Source organism: Suricata suricatta, chromosome 8 (genome assembly GCF_006229205.1).
Source record: "Suricata suricatta isolate VVHF042 chromosome 8, meerkat_22Aug2017_6uvM2_HiC, whole genome shotgun sequence".
Lineage (NCBI taxonomy): Eukaryota > Metazoa > Chordata > Mammalia > Carnivora > Herpestidae > Suricata > Suricata suricatta.
Genome location: NC_043707.1, coordinates 75,246,065 through 75,264,212, shown reverse-complemented (window position 1 = coordinate 75,264,212; position 18,148 = coordinate 75,246,065). Strand labels below are relative to the sequence as shown.

Genomic DNA, 18,148 nt, shown 5'->3' with positions numbered 1-18,148 from the left:
GAGAAAGATCAAGATAACATCAGTGTACAGTAGTGGAAAGAATGAGACAAATAGTTGACTTTTCAAACTTTGAAGATCAAATCAGCAGTTCAATAACCGGAGAAGTTTTACAGGCAATTACAGAAGTAGGTTGAGATCAAAACTGGTACTAGGCTGGATTTCTAGTCTCAGGTTGGCCACAAATTAGCCTTGTGACCTTGGATGAGTCTCTAGCTGTTCCAGACTTTAATTTCTTCAGATCTAAAAGGAGTTTAACCTTTAGGTTACTTCAGAATACTTGGGATTGTATAAAGCTTTTTATAGCTATCCCTGGGAAAACAGTAATCTATTCCTTAATAAATATGTTATTGTTTAGTAAAAGAATGGGAATAAGGTTATAAGAGATGTGAATAACCCCCCTTTTAGTGAGTGCTAAAATAAATGAATTTGGCCATTTTTCTTTATGAAAATTGTCAGAAAAATTAGATCTGTCTTTGAGCCCAAACATGAGAGTCAGAAGAACAGTAAATGTAATTTCAATTTCATTCATCTTTTTTCAGAGACCAGAGACAAACTTGGAACTCTTCCAAAAGACCCAAGTAAGTAGAGAGGAAATTTTGGAAGATTGAATCAGAGCCAGAATAAACTAGTATTTCTGTTTAAGATGGATATTACAAAAGGATCTGAAAAATGATTCAGGGAGATACATTTAGATCTGGAATCAGGCAAAGTTGGTTTAATTAAACTTTTTAGAGTTAGTATATTAACTTATATCAATATTAATCTATATGTGAGACTACTAAGAAAAGAAAAGAAAAGGTATTTGACAAATAACACTTTTTTCCTCCTTAGTATCAATACTTGTGGTCAATTAAGTGGGAAAAAATCAAATTTACTCCATATAATTGCTAATATAGTAAAATACAATGTGTTTTGTAGAACTATAGTTGTTTTGGTTTTGTCCTTAAGAATAAATGAAATAGAAACAATTCCATTTCTTTTTTTTTTTTTAGTTTTCTTTCTTTAAAAAATACTTATTGTGGCGCCTGGGTGGCTCAGTCAGAACATCTGGCTTCGGCTCACGATCTCGTGGTTCGTGGGTTCGAGCCCTGCGTCGGGCTCTGTGCTGTCAGCTAGCTCAGAGCCTGGAGCCTGCTTCAGAGTCTGTGTCTCCCTCTCTCTCTGACCCTCCCCTGCTTGCACTATCTCTGTCTGTCTCTCAAAAATAAAAAACAAAAAAAATTAAAAAAATAAAAAATCCTTATTTACTTATTTTGAGAGAGAGAACACACACACGCACACATCTGAGGGAGGGAGGGGCAGAGAGGAAGCGAGAGAGAGAGAGAGAGAGAGAGAGAGAGAGAGAGAGAGAGAGAGAGAATATGAGAGAATCCCAAGCAGTCTCCATGAACCATGAGATCACGACCTGAGAGAGAGAGAGAGAGAGAGAGAGAGAGAATATGAGAGAATATGAGAGAATCCCAAGCAGTCTCCATGAACCATGAGATCACGACCTGAGCCAAAATCAAGAGTCGGATGCTAAACCAACTGAGCCTCCAGTTCTACTTCTTAGTATAATTTTACACTTGATCTTAGCCAAAAGGCCGAGAAGCGATTAGTATAATTTTAGAAATGTGTAGGTTGTAGCAAAGGCACTTAGGATAATTTAAAGGCAATAGCTAGTGATCAATAGGGTCAAAATACTATTGAATTAAGCCTTGATGTCTGATGTTTAATCGAAGTAACAACAACAACAACAACAACAACAACAACAACAAAAATAGATTGGTGAGATTATCCAAGCCATGGTGGAGTTCTGAAAGAGCCATCCTTTACTGTTATAGTGAAAAGTGATGCTAATGATCTAAGTTGACTTTATTACTTGTTCCCGATCAGATTTGCTTAGAGTCATTTCATGTTCAGAACATGTCTTCTATCTTATAAAATCTGGTCAGTGAACCAGTAATCTCGATTTTACATAAAGAATTGAATTGTTAACAAATTTCAGAGAATTGTGGATGGATAGAATATTATACTTGAATGCGATCTCAGCTGGTATGTAATCTGATTTAAAAAGAATAAAAAAATTCTCTTGAGTTTTAAGAATATGATAGAAAATATTGAGTAAACATCCTAAACAGGAACAGGAAACATCTCTCATTTTTTTTAAATACCTCAGCATGTTAGGGATATTCTGCAAGAATTCTAGTACTAATGAATAGCACAGTGTGATTTGAATTCTGGAGTCACTGTAAAGTAACAGAAGTATTTTCAAATGTGTCAACTATTCATCTAGTTAGAGAAACACTAATCAGGCGAATTGAAGTGGATAAAAATTATTTTAAGATATTAGAATTGTCACTTTTTAAACATTTATTTTAAATTTTAAGGTTTTAGTTAGATTTTAGTTATTCATGATAATTTTGATAATGTATGTCACAAAAGTTACCTTTAGTGAAATGTAGCCTATTTTATAGAGGCAAATATGAATCTCATTCATTTATTCAGTAAATATTTACGGAGTGCTTGCTATCGGGAGGTGCTTTATTAGTTGATGAGTATCTTCTACTCTTTCCAGTCTTACCTTTGCTAAGTGTGAACATATATATTATTGTCCATTACTCTCCATTAAATGTGTTTTGGTTTTATGCTAGTACCAAAAATAAATGCTTTAGGAAGTTTTTTTTTTCAAGATATGTCCTCATTTTTTAACTTGTATTTTGAGCAGTATATTGGGTCATCAGTTTTGTTTGGGCTTCGCTAGAGTTCTGTTAGCCTCACTTGTTCCATGACCTCATATTCAAGCATTGCTCATAGGGAAACAGAAGTGTGAACCTCTGCAAGGGTCGCCTGGAAGCTTGATTCACCCCTCACTTCTTCCATAATAATCTTGTCCTTTGTACATGTATCCATTAGCAATGAAAAAGAAATAAGATGGGAGTGAAAAATACTTGGAGAAAACAATGTGCATGAATTTGTTTCCCTCATATGTGTAATACCTGTATATTTGGCATTATTGTTTTGTAATTATGCAACTAGAAATTAAGGACTAATAAAAACACAAAATTTCTTGGGCTAGACAGGATTGTGGTAAATCCAGCCCAATATTGGGTCTCTTTTAGTGCTAAGATGGTAAACTTAAAGGTGCCTAAAACCACAACAATATTGATATTTGCAGTAACATAGATATGGTTTTGAATCCTGGCTTTACCAATTGCCAGCTCTGTGACCTTAGGCAAATTACTTAATTTCTGTAACACACAGAAAGGATTGGTGTAATGGATATGATACTTTCTACCCATATAATTATTAAGGATTCAATGGAATACGGAAAGCAAAATTTTTATCATACTGCTCAATCTGTAGCTTTATAATTTATTGATCAAATTCTGTCTTTGTTGATATGTGTTCATAAATGTCATCATTAAAATTTCTTTGGCACCTTTTATGTACCAGGGTCTCTACCATGTGTCAGAGGTATAAGGTCAAGCACTGTTGTGGGACACAAGAGATAGTTATGATTGAAAGTACATACACAAGAATCATCCTGAATTCCATTGCATGCATATTATTCCATTATGGGAAGGAAAGCATTTTCACCTTTTTTAAAAATAGCTTTCTTTGTAAAGCCATGCAAGTCTTTGTTTTATACTATGATACAAACAAAGACAAGCTTGCAAAGGGATTAAAAGCAGAGCTCTGAAATTAGACTGCCTTGATTTCTGTTCTGGCTTTATCACTCACTAGCTGTATGACCTCGGGCTGTTTATTTTTCTTTGTGTCTATTGCCTCAGCTGAAAAGGGGGGAAAATAATATTACCAGTTTCTTAGGACTGTTGTAAGATTTAAATGTTAAAGTGTACATAACATTCTCAGAGTAGTTCTTGGCTTATTGTGAGCACTCAGTAAGTGTTTATTCTTAACATTACACATCACGTATTATTTAAATATAGTTAAGGATTTGTGTGTGTGTGTGTGTGTGTTTGTGGTAGGGTTTAGAACTATAAAGTGTTATATCAGGCAAAATAATATCAGTATTCTGTATTCCTCACATTTGTTTTTACCAGTTTTAATAATATATCCAATAACTACCTATGTTCAGTATTATTACGCTTAGTCATAGTGGTAATAGTGTCAGGTATAAATGGCACAATTAAAAACACTACAGGAGCTAAGTTGCTCAGGAAGTTGCAATGCAAATGTTCTTTCCTAAAGCCTTGTAAATGAATGATGAGAAAGAATAGGGGTATCTTATTTTATTCCTTCGTGAGAATCTATCCACATCAAGTGCACTATATAACTCTGCACACGGGCAATCTCTGCAGAGATTCCCTGCCTCATCACACAGGTCTTCTAGAGAAGGAAATTGATAGGTATTGATTTCATTTTGAAAAGAGTCAATCCATTATAGGTCTAAGTTAAAAATAGAAGCATGTCATGTGACAGAAATATTTTGAATATATCTAATTTAAAGGTACTAATATTGAAACATATTTGGGGTTGTTTACAAATCACTGTAAAATAAAATTACTCTTACATTCAAAAAATGTTTCAAAATGACATTTATTCAGTTTATTCCAGGACTATGAAATTCATTCATTCATTCATTCATTCACTGAATGATGACTTAGTAGGTACTCATGATAAAGTAAGCATTCTACTGGGCACTAAGATAACAAAGATTGATTACATTTCCCTGATCATGGGGCTGACTGGCTAGTAGTGGAGAAGAGGAAAAAAAGAACATTTTCTTTAAAAATTTTTAATGTTTATTTATTTTTGAGAGAGAGACAGAGCACAAGTGGAGGAGGGGCAGAGAGAGAGAGGGAGACACAGAATCAGAAGCAGGCTCCAGGCTCTGAGCTATTAGCATAGAGTCCAATGCAGGGCTTGAACTCAGGAATTGTGAGATCATGACCTGAGCTGAAGTCGGACACTTACGCAACTGAGCCACCTGGGTGCCCCAAGACCTTTTTAATAGTAGACACTATGTTAGATTTATATAGAAGAATTTAGAGGACAGAAGAGAGGTTTCTAATTAAGACGAGAACAGTGTCACCAAAGGCTTCTGGGAGTTGAATTTTTTCATTGCTGGCCTGAGTCAGCTGGTGGATGTATATGTTAGGCAGTGTGGTATAGGTGAGTGGTAGGGGAAGACTGGTGCATCCAGGTAAAGAGAACAGCTTGTGTAAAGGGGCAAAGGTGTGAGCCAGCATTGAACTGTTCGGGAACACAAATGTTCCTGTGGGTGGAGCACACGGAATGACGAGTTTATAGAGACATTCCGTGTCCTCTTGTAGGCAGGTAGAAACTGGATGCTGGGTGAGGCTAGCGGGCAGAGTCAGGGAAGCTCAGATGAAGAATAGTGGCTGGGATGTCCCTTGCTCATGGGCCACAGTGTGCAGCAGAGCACCAGGAGTGGTTAAAGAGAATGTACTTTGGGGAGAATGAGAAATGGAGAGCCAGCAGATCTAACGTCTAAGGAGGCAACCAGGCAGCGTTTAGGTTGGAGGCAGACAGGAAGGAAGACAGGAATTTGTGATGAGAGCAGAGGCTCAAAGCTGCGACCTGGGTGTGTTGTGGAGCTTGGAGAAATTTCCTGAGCAGCCGGAACATAGCTGCAGCAGATTTTTATAGGGCACTTGCAGCCTCCTGAATTGGTGAGGAGGGAGCTGTTAAGGGCACTGATCTGGCTCAGGCAGAGGGCCTCCAACTAAACTGACGAGTTTGAACTGTATCCGGAAAGCTTTGGGGAATCATTGCGGGGGTTTAAGCAGGGCAATGGCATGATCGGGTATGCGTTTTAAAAAGATCTTGTTGGCTGCTGTGTGGGGATAGATTGAAATTTTGTGAGCCTGAAGGCATGGAGATCAGGTAGAGGGTTTCCATACATGAGAGATGATGGAAGCCTGGTGTAAAGTGTTACAATGGAAATAGGCTGGAGAGGAGTCATTCTGGAGAGACCTGGAAGGTGGAGAAAAAGACTGTTTTCAGAGGAAGAGGAGAAGAGGAAGCGCAGAGTCTAAGACTCTAATATTTCTGAATGGGATACCTGGAATAGAATTGGGTGGGTACCTGCTATTCCTTGCAGCAGGATCCCCAGATGGTTTGCAAAGCTGATTTCAGGGATGGAGGTATTGAGTTTGAGGGTCTTGCTGAAAAAGCTAGATGGGGACAGTCCGAAAGGAGTCATGTGTAGGTCTGAAACTCAGAAGAAAAGGCCTGGGTTAGGGATAAGGGTTTGCAGTTCATTAAGATTTAAGGGGTGACTGAAACTGATGGATTTGAATGAAGACCTTAGAGTGAAAAAGGAGAGAGCTCTGGTTGACAGTGACATTTAGGTGAGACTGGAAGAAAAGGATGCATGGAATTGAGAAATAATGGCCAGAAAGGGAAAAGGGAAATGTAGAGACTGTGGTGATATGAAAACTATAGGAAGAAATAATTTTGAGACCAAGAAGAGCTGCACAAGAGTCAACATGAAGGGTAAATTTACTGTGAATGTAAACAGTAAGACGACAGTTGTATTCACTTTGGTAGGTACTTCACATGTGGAAGCTCATTTAATCCTTATAACAAGCCTGTGGGTTCTATGCTGTTATCATCCCTATGTTACAGATGAGGCTGTTGACACATAGAGAATTTAAAGTCCTCAGCCCCACATGATAAAACAAAACAAAAATTCATATCCACACAGTTTGAGTCCCTAGTTCAGATACATAACAACCAGCTTTGTCAGTGCTGAAGAAATAAAAAACCCAAAAAGTAAAGCAGTTCAGCAGTGAAATGAGAACAGATAGGAGAAGTTAGGGAGTAGAAACAATGAGTGAATACTTTTCTCAAGGAATTTTCATCAGGTAAACTCGAGAGATCCTGGTTAGCCGGGACGTGGGCCTGGATAGAGATTTTTTTTTAAACTGTAAATATTTGAGGTTATTAATGCATTGAGTTACTAGAGCAGGTAAAGGTGTGGATAAATGTAGAAAACAATGAAGTGGGTCCTTGAGGGCATCAAAAGGGGTCACAATCAGACATTAATAGTGAACAGTATTTATTGAACACATAGTATGTACTTGGCCTTAATAGGTGGTAGGTTTATAAAGATGTGTAATATATATACACACAGCAATTTGCCCTTAAAGAGCTAAAAATTGAGTTGTAGGCAGACAATGAAAATAGCGCATCAGAACAGCATATGTGGTTATAAAGGGGGTCGCTGACGGACTGACTTCAAGAGGATGGAACCCAGAGGTTTAGGAGTGAAAGCTCATGTCCTACCACCTTAGCCCATGATTTTATGCTCCAGTTCACACTGGCTTCCATTTAACTCCTGGACAGGAGCCAGCCAAGGTCCTTCTGGTTCCAGGGATTCACACACCTGGTCTCTTCAGGTTCCAGCTAGAATGTCACTTCTACTGAGATTCCTTCCCATGCCACATATCTACAGTCACATTGCACACACTTCATTTTCTCTCATATCACTCCATTTACTTCATGGCCATTTTCACAATTTACAACAGATAAATCATTCCCAATTTACCGTGGTTCAACTTTCACTTTTCGATTTAATGATGGTGTGAAAGCCATACACATTCAGTAGGAACCGCGTGCAGCATTGCCAATTTTGATCTTTTCCTGGGCTAGCAATATGTGTGCGACCCTCTCTTGTGATCGGGCAGTGGTAGCAAGCCTTAGCTTGCAGTCAGCCTTGGGACCTCAAGGGTAAACAACTGATACACTGACAACCATTCTTTACCCATAGAATCATCCTATTTTTTTTACTTTCAGTAGCGTATTCAGTAAATTACATGAGATATTCAACACTTTATAATAAAATAGTCCTTATGTTCACTGTTTTTGCCCAACTATAGGCTAATGTAAATGTTCTGAGCATGTTGAAGGTAGGTCCTATAGGCTAAGCTATGATGGTCAGTAAGTTAGTTTATTAAATGTATTTTCAGGGGCGCCTGGGTGGCTCAGTCGGTTAAGCCTCCGACTTCGGCTCAGGTCAGCTCTCACGTCGTGGGTTCGAGCCCCGCGTCAGGCTCTGTGCTGACAGCTAGCTCAGAGCCTCTAACCTGCTTCCGGTTCTGTGTCTCCTTCTCTCTCTGCCCCTCCCCCTCTCATGCTCTGTCTCTCTCTGTATCAAAAATAAATAAAACATTAAAAAAAATTTAAATGCATTTTCAGGGGCGCCTGGGTGGCTCAGTTGGTTAAGCGTTTGTCTTCAGCTCAGGTCATGATCTCACGGTTCGTGGGATCGAGCCCTGTGTCAGGCTCTGTGCTGACAGCTAGCTCAGAGCCTGGAGCCTGTCTTCAGATTCTGTGTCTCCCTCTATCTCTGACCCTCCCCTGCTCATGCTGCCTCTCTCTCTCAAAAATAAAAACATTAAAAAACATTTTAAAAAATGCATTTTCAATTTAAGGTATTTTCAACCTACAACGGGTTTATTGAGAAGTGACCCCATTGTAAGTCAAGAAGATCTATAATTATCTTATTTATTCCTGTGTTTCTTTATTGTGTTTCTTCTTCTAGATGTGAGCTCCCTGAGAAAAGGGACTATGTTTTCAGCATTGTCTCTCCAGTGCCTAAACAATGCCTGGCATTTAGGAGATGGTCAGTATACTTTTGAATAAATGAATGAATAGAAGAAATAATGTTTGGGCAGAGTCTTTAAGGGTAGCCATTAACAGTGTAGATGAGGTGGAGTAGGTCATTTTAAGTAAGTAGGAAAGCATGTGCAATGTCATAGAAGTATGAGCCAGTATGGTATATTTAAGGAGCAATCAGTAATTTGGTATGTTTATAGCATCCCATGAAATGGTTTAGCAGCAGTAGTGGTGGGGGGGCGGGATAAGGAGAATGATTGGCAACAGAATGGTACATTTTGGCCATATAAGGAACGGCTTTATATGCCAAGTTAAATATTCTGTTGATATGAACAATCCATTGAAGAACTGAATACTATAGAAATTAGATCTTAAAAATCAATTTCATATGAACTTAGCTATTAGCATTTATGCCTAAACTCTGAATAATAAAATATTGTTTATTAATTCCTATATTAATATAGTTATCATCAGACAGTAAACAATATTGACCTAAATTCATCATTAGAAGTTAGATTTCTGTGAAAAATTAAGGATTTATGTTTAGTGTGTATCACGTATTTTCTTGTGATCATGGCCTAGTAATTCAGCAGTTGGAGAATCAAGGGCTTTGTCATTATATGAAGACGTCCATATTCATTAAAAGCATTGGGCTGATCTTTGTAGGTATAGTAATGGAAATCTGCAAACTTGTTTAACCAAAGATCAAACAACCTAATTAAACGTTAGTCATTAATAATAATAACCTCATTTTTTACTTTTAACTTTTTTTTTTGGTAAGTAACGGCAATTGGTAGAAATCTAGCACAAAAAAATAAAGCAGGCAACATTCACTGAGCAAACTTCTTTGTTTTTTATTAATTACTAGATTAGGAAAATGACATTTGCTGAAGAAAATAACACATCATTTAATGGAATTGCCAAAGGTCTTTTGAACCTCCAGAGAATTGAAGAAATGAGCTAAATGATCAAAACTAAGGCTGGGAGCCAGACTGTAATACTTGCTAACGTTTTCGCTAATTTGATAAGTTATGTGAACTTCTAAACAACAGGATGAGAGCAAAGAAAGAACTGTAATGGGGAAAAATATCCCATTTTAAATTTGTTGTCCTAGTCACTGAGGTTATTTCCATGAGATGACAGTATTGTCTTGATGGGAACTTGGTAGGATAGACACTACTCGGTATATGTAAGGAGATCATTTCTATTTATCCCTGATTTTTAAAAATTTATTTTCTTTTCTTTTAGAGAGAGAGAGTACACATGTGTGAGAGAGAGAGGGGCAGAGCACAAGAGAGAGAGAGAAAGAGAGAAAGAGATAGAAGGAATCTTAAGCAGGCTCCACATCAGCCTGGAGACTGACATGCGGCTTAATCCCACAACCCTGGGATCAGGATTTGAGCTGCAATCAAGGATTGGACATTTAAGTAGCTGAGCCACCCAAGCACCCCTATCCCTTATTTTTAGTCACTTCCCTAGAATACCTTATTAATTTGTGAAAATATAACTTTGCAATTTGCATAATTACTAACCAAAATAAAACTAAGTGCACAGTATATCTTTTCAGTTTTCTAGTCCATCTGTTTCTCTTTCTGAGGTGTATGTCCAGCTTCTTTCCGTTTGCTTAGAAGCATGTAGCCGTTCAAAATTGGTACAGTTCTCCTAATTGTCTAGTAAACTGAAGGCCTCTACTTATTTTGAGCTGAGGCTGTCGATATCTGAGCACTTGAGATGTCTTTTCTTCACATAGTTGATAAAACTAGACCATCCCTGCCAGCATATGTCTTCATGTCACAGCAAAGTTTAAGGAAACTCCTCATGGCTTTTCCTCCCTGAGTATCAACCCTAATCGAGAAAGATGGTGAATTTTCAGCTTCTATTCCTGGGAGAATGATCATGCTTCTGTTTCAGGGGTTTGGGAAACTATGACCCACTGACTGACTAAATCTGGTCCACTGTGTTTTTGGAAATAAAGTTTATTGGATCAAGGCCACACCCCTTCATTTACATGTCAATTACAGTTATTTGTATGCTGCAAAGGTAGAACTGAGTAGTTGCTACACAGACCACATGGAGTGCAAAGCCTAAAGGGATTCCTATTTGTCCCTTTACAAAAAACGTTTGCTGACCCTTGCTCTAGTGAAAGATTTTCCTAAATATTTCCATATGACAAGTGTTAAAGGGGATTTTAATGGGTGGGTTTAGTCAAAGGTCAGATAGTTAAGGAAACAGTTAAGGAAATTTAGTTTTTCCTTACTGCAGTATTTCTCAGTGATTAATATACTAATGTGCGCTTTGACCCTTTTAGAACGATATATTATGTTAGTATTTTCCAAAATTACTCCACTCTTCTCTTTGTGGACTCTGTATGAGCTAAGTCATCTGCAAAGCACACTTTGAAAAATGCTGAAATACAAGTTTTTTTCATGATTTTTAAATCTAAATTCTCTTTACTGCTTGAGAGGATGGTCAATTTCCTCTTTTCTCCCTAGTTTAGATGTAAAAGTTATTTAACTTAATATAATGGGCACCTTGCTCCTACTATTTCAACATGATCCCAGTATGAATTATTTTGATGTCTGACCTCATTTTTAAAGAAGTATTTTTCAATCTTTTGAACAATTTTAAACTTACCTAGAACACACTATATGTTGAACACTTATGTAACTGCATGATTTTTCTCCACACTACCACACTTAGAAAACATTTGAAAGCCAGCTGTATAAATGAGCTGCTCTGGAAAAATTAAATGTACTCCTGGCATTTTTTTTTTTCACAGTGGATGGTCTTAAGTTAATAACGTATCTTGCTTTATGTAGAAGTAATCATTTTCAGAAAGATAGTGCACATAGATAGTATATTCAGTACAATAGTATGATTTTTTCCCTCCTAAATATAAGAGTTAATCTAGATCAATAAAAAGTGGTGATTGAAGATTATGTTTTTGTCAATTAAGCTGATAAAATGGGGCTTATGTTTGTTTCAGTTTTCTTCAGTCACATCATATGTGGTTCCTCAGAGCAGAGAATATGGTATAAAGTGAGTGTTTTCATTGAGCCCCTTCAGATAGAGAGAATGGTGTGTTCATGACGTGGTAAAAAGTAGTGGGTGTGGTGGGAATGGATTATGTGGGTAGTGCAGTTTATTCCTAATGTTGCTAAGCTGTTTAATCTGTGTACATTTATAGATGACCAAGTTTGGACAATTCGTCTAGGAGGATGTCGATAATAAAATGTTTCTGCGAGAGTATCAGCAGCATTGGCCAACATGATGGGGACACCATGACATCACAACCATACTGAGAATTATGGCTCAGAATGGTAAATGTAAACTCTCCTACCTCTATCCTTTGGCATTATTGTTTGTTCGGGTGGAATTAATTCTCCCTGTTGGCTCTTTCTTTGCTATTGCTGCTGTAACAAATTACCACAGATTTAGTGGTTTAAATAACACAAATTTATTATCTTATAGTCCTGGAGGTCAGAAGTCAGAAATGTATTTCGCTGAGCTAAAGTCAAAGTGTCATTAGGCCTGTGTTCCTTCTGGAGGCTCCAGAGGAAAATTTGTTGTCGTGCCTTTTCCAGATTCTATAGCTTTCTTACACTCCTTGTCTTGTGGTCTCTTCAGTCACCTTCAAGCCAGCAGTGGAGCATCTTCAAGTCTTTTTGTGACTTTGCTATTGATTGTGAAGATTACTTCTGTTAAGACACAAAGACACAACCTTTCTAAGTGGTCTCAAACCAGACTAGTTTTCTCCAAATTAGAACCTGGTAAATTACTTAGCATTCATTGACTACTTTATACATGCAAAGCACTATTGATACAGAAATAATAATAATGGATACTATTTGGTGATGTTCACTATATTCATTAAATACTATAATAATTTCTTGATATACATCTACTTTTTGTCTTACTCTGTTCCTCTTCTCTTGCTGTGTCTGTTTCTGTCTTTCTTATATGTTGGAAGCCATTTTCTGAACTCACCAAGTTGGAAAAAAAACTCCTTGTGAGGTAAGGCGGGTTTGCAAGGCCAGGGGCCTACTACTGTCAGATGGCTACCGATGTCTACCCCCGACTTATATCAGCAGTGACTTGTCCTCTTATGCTAAAAATATACTAATTGTACCTTGTGAAGGAACTTATTATAAGAGTTTTTTCTTTTGTAATAATAGCAGCAAATACTACATTTCCTGAGAAACCTATTTTTCTTCCCTTCAAGAAAACAGGCTATTGACCCCTGCTCACAAAGAACTAACTCTTGCCTTTGCTAAGCTAAAAATATTGCCTTGTATTTGAATGCTAAAGATACCTTCCTTCCCCATGTGATAAGCATCTAAGTCACCTACATCAATCACTATTGATAAAGATCATGCATGAGTCTTCTACCAATCTATGTTCTGAGAAATTTTTATATACCAAAGAATTTGTCATCAGAAATCAATGTCTAAGGCAATTGCCACTTCTGTTTTGTACTCCATACATTTTTTCAATAAATAAAGCTGACTTTCTGGTCAGTGCAGAGATGCCTGCCTGGTGATCAGAAAGAAATTGAGTCTCTCCCTCTCGCCGGCACTGTCCATCCTTTAGGGAGCTGTGGACCTGCTGGAGCTGGACTCTGGCACTTATAATGACTCCTGTGATTATATTGGGCTTACATGGACAATAATCTCATCCTAAAATGCTTAACAATCATCTTTGCAAAATCCCTTTGCTATGTGAGGTAACATACTCACAAGTTCTGGTGACTACAGTGTGGTGGGACATCACTTAGCCTTCTACATGGTGGCAAACTGGAATATATTCTTCCTTTTAGAAATTACCCCTACCACCCAGAAGTCTTTGCTTCTCATGACTCTTGTCATACCAGACTAATTTGTGTCTCCCCAAATGGACCCCATCTCATATTTACTGATACTCTATTATTTATACTGTTTTCTTCATGCCTGTTCCCTACCATTTCACCTAGTAGACTGCAAGTTTTTTTTTTTTGCTGTCATATCTGTAGCACCTTATTGAATACTGAGAGGATTGTAGATACTCAGTAACTACTTGTTGATGTCTTTGAGACATAAGAAATGAACTGATGTTTTGATTTAGGTTGTAACTGTTTAATTTACTTCACTGCAACTCTTCTTACTTGTGGTGTCAAATTATTTCCTAAGTTGACCAATTCTTGAGTGGGTCCAGTCTGATTCTTCCATCTGATTCTTCTGTGTCATCATTTTTTCTTATTTTCTTTATATCTCTATGACCATTCTTACTATTTTTTTTCCGAGGAAAACTCTTTCTTCACTTTTGCTTAACTGTAACTGGTCTACACATTTCTTTAAAAAAATTTTTTTTTAAATATTTATTTTTGAGAGAGAAAGAGAGCACAGGTGGGGGAGGGGCAGAGAGAGAGAGACAGACAGACAGACAGACAGACAGACAGACACATAGTGAATCTGAAACAGGCTCCAGGATCTGAGCTGTCAGTGCAGAGCACAGCGCAGGTCTCGATCTCACAAACTGTGAGATCATGACCTGAGCTGAAGTCAGACACTTAACTGATTGAGCCACCCATGTGCCCCTGTTCTCCACAGTTTTATCCCTAAATCTTGTCTTTCTCCTCTTTCATTCCCTGAATTATTCATGAAAACCCATGATATTGCCACCTGTGTTTTTGGTAACACTATTAATCTGTTCAGACTCATACCTAGAGCCACATGTCCGTCTGTCTACTAACCATCTCTTCCAACATTGCCATAGAACCTCAATCTCTTTACAGCTTGCACTCCTCAGTCATCAGTCATATTCCCCTCCAAATCTATACACACAATTCTGAACACCTCCACTTCCCTGTCTAGATTAATGAAGTCGAGACCCATTCTTTTTCCACTTCCGTTGCCATAGTTAAGGTTTTTCACATTTATTTTTACTGTTTTAGATAGAACTATGACATTGGTAACTTAAACTCCTGGGAATCTATCCTTCCCTTGTCTTGAGAGTAATCATTCTAAAACATATTCATTCTTTTCAAACCATAGAGCACTGCAGTGGTTCGCCAGTATATCAGACTAAGTCCAATATCTTTGCCATGTTATACAAAGTTGTTTGTGATCAGTGAATGGTGTTTCCAAGAGTTGTGCAGAGCATTACCTGTGTGGCTGTGGGCAGTGGTCTTTATGTAAACGTGTAAACCCTGGAAAGAGATTTCTTGAGTTTCAATTGTGGATCCATTACCTATTAGCTGTTTGACCTTTTTTTACCTTTTTTTTTTTTTGCACTCGTGTGTGTGTGTGTGTGTGTGTGTGTGTGTGTGTGTGTGAGAGAGAGAGAGAGAGAGAGAGAGAGACAGAGAGAGACAGAGAGACAGAGAGACAGAGAGAATGAGCAGGGAAGGGGTAGAGAGAATTGTAAGCAGGCTCTACGTTGAGTGCAGAGTCTGATGGGGGATTGATCTCATGACTGTGAGATCATGACTTGAGCTGAAATCAAGAGTCAGACTGTTAACCAGCTGAACCATCCAGGCACCCCAATTGTTTGATGTTTGATAAGTTACTTTGTTTTCATATTTCTTAATTTCTTTGTATATGAAATGGAGAATAATACTTCTTAGAGATTCAATGGAGATTATATCTTATAATTTATAGAAAGTGTTTAAAAAGTGGCACAGCATAATTGCTCAGGCAGATGTTACATGTTAATAATGTTATTAATTAATTAATATTAGCTTTATGCTTTCATGAAACCTTATATTTTTTACTATTTATTGTATGCTTACCTGTAGTAAGCACCTGTAGGGCAGTATTGGCTAGTGGAACAGAGCACATGTTTGGGCATTAGGAAGATCTGGATTGACATCTTTACCTCTGACACTTAGTATCTCATCATTGAAATCATGAGAATATTATCTATTTCCTAGAGCTATGTCAGAGTTACATTTGAGAATATATATATCAATAAATTATTGCAGTATTTAATGGATATAGTGAATATCCCCAAATAGCACCTATTATTATTATTATTTCTGTATCAATAGTGCTTTACATGTATAAAGTATTTAATGACTGCTAAGTAATTTACCAGGTTCTGATTTGAAGAAAACTAGTCTGGTTTGAGAATTCTTAAAGGGTCATGTCTTTATGTCTTAATAGACATAATCTTTATGATCCATGAGATCTAATATGAGACCATTATGAAATTCAATCAAAGTAAGGTCAAGATATAAAATAAGAGTATTCACATACATCTTTTCATCTGCTAGTTCTAACTCCATCTTTACCTTTGAGCTACTAGTCTAAAACTTTATTCAATGTGCTCAACTTCCCCATAGCATTAGAAAATTTTAATTGAAGGGACACCTGAGTGGCTCAGTCAGTTAAGCATCTGACTCTTGATTTCAGCTTAGGTCATGATCTCAGGTCGGGCTCTGTGCCGATAGCATGGAGCCTGCTTGGGATTCCCTCTCTTTCTCTCTCTTTGCCCCTATCCTGGTCATGCTTGTGTTCTCTCTCTCTAATAATAAATTTAAAAAATAACATTTTGTTCAAAAATTTGTAATTTTTAGGGGCACCTGCGTGACTCAGTCAGTTGAGCATCAGCTTCAGCTCAGGTCATGATCTCATGCTTTGTGGGTTTGAGACCTGCATTGGGCCGTGTGCTGAATGCTTGCTCAGAGCCTGGAGCCTGCTTCAGATTTTCTGTCTCCTTCTCTCTCTATCCCTCCCCCGCTCATGCTCTGTCTTGCTCTGTCTCTCAAAAATAAATAAATTTTTTAAAAAATGAAAAAAAATTTACAGTTTCATCTTATAATTAAATGAAATAAAATGGTGTTGAAAGCCAGTTTTATTTAATTTTTTAATTCAACTAGGTATTGTAGTTGATGGGAATTACAATTTCTTTGCACTAGTTATTTACTCATGTCTGTTTTACAAACTAGACTATAATTCCCATGAGGCAGAGACTTGTTCTATTTGTATTATGTGCTTGGTTCCCAGTAGGATCTCACTAATATTTATTGAATGAGTGGATTTCACTTATCTCTTGTAACCTTTGTAACTGACCTAAATAAAGCAGAGATTTAAAATTCATCCTCTATACGTAAATGTATCTGTATATATTGAGTTGATTTTGTGATTATTTTCTATCAGGGATTGGTAAACTATGGCCAACAGGCAAAATCTGGTCTGTTGCTTGTTTTGTAAGGCTTGTGAATTTCAAATTGCTTTTATGTTTTTAAATGTTTAGAAAATCAAAAGAGGAGTAATATTTCATGATATGTGGAAATTGTAGGAAATTAAAATTTTAGTGTTCATGAACAGTTTTATTGGAACACAGACATGTTCATTCATTTCTATATTATCTGTGGCTGATTTTGCTCTAAATGGCAGTTACATAGTTGCTATGCAGACGTTAAGGCCCACAAAGCCTAAAATATTGACTATTAGACCCTTTACAAAAATCTGCCAACATCTGTTCTAAAGAAAACAAACATTACACCGTTGATCTTGCTTTTGATTTTCAAAGACTCAAGATAAATGACCATATGCATATTTTAGTCTTCTATTTAACTATATATTTAGATAATTTACTATCAATCATGATTATAAAAGGATAAACTATATTTAAAAAAAACCAAATCATTCTATAAGAACATGAACCAGTATTGATGAAATCCATGCATTGCTTAATATCAAATTGAGTCATTCTTATTTCAGAGTTTTGTGTTCTCACTTGGCTTTCATTTATGTACCCTTAACAATGACTCATACTTGTGTATAACTATGAGTCATTTTGAGGGTAAAACATTTACCCTCAAATTGTAAATTTACCCTACAATTTATCCTAAATTGTAAATTTAGACCTAGTTGAGGTATATTCTATAAATTTCATATTCTTTCTTTTTTATATATCTCTTTCCCCTCTCTATCTTAAATCTTAAACATTAAGCCAGTGGCTACTACAATTAAAAAAGAGCCCTGTGGATAATAATTATAATAATAACATTAACCCTTTTCATTTTGATAGTATATTATTTTTTCCCCCAAAACTTTCACATACTTCAAGGAAGTTACTTAGTTTGGTCTAAAACCTTAAAAGTTAAGGCATGGTATCTTTCACTCTTTGATTTGGTGTGGGACTCAGCTATAACAGAGGTGAATGTCTTCAATAAAGAGAATCCAAAGCAGTGGTTTAAAATGATAGAACTGTCTCTTTCTCTAACAACAGTCTGGAGTTTTGAGATACATGGCTGGTAAGAAGATGCTGCCCCCCGTGGCCCATAGCTACCTTCTCTGGGTCCACGGAATCCGCCACAGTTGTTATCATGTCCCAGCCACAGATAACAAAGAGCCTAGGAGCACATGCACATTGAAGGGAGAAAGCCTCAAACTGGCATATGTGTCACTTCCACTTTCAATCTATTAACTAGAACTGAGGCAAATGGCCATTCTAACTGTAGTTATATATCATCTATAACTGAGAAGAACTTTGTTACAAAAATGGTGCTACCATAAATATAGATATTTCTTTCTTTTACTAAGAGAAAAGCTGTGTAGATAAAAATTTGCTCAGA

General features: G+C 37.0%; 1 long non-coding RNA gene across 1 annotated transcript in view; it reads left to right on the top strand.

Annotated features, from left to right (window-relative positions):
• LOC115299176 overlaps nucleotides 1-18,148 on the top strand; it is a 60,810-nt gene that overhangs the window by 13,042 nt on the left and 29,620 nt on the right. Inside the window, exons 2-3 of the long non-coding RNA XR_003912024.1 lie at nucleotides 540-578; nucleotides 8,516-8,596. This is a non-coding gene — a long non-coding RNA (uncharacterized LOC115299176). The remainder of the gene's footprint in view (nucleotides 1-539; nucleotides 579-8,515; nucleotides 8,597-18,148) is intronic.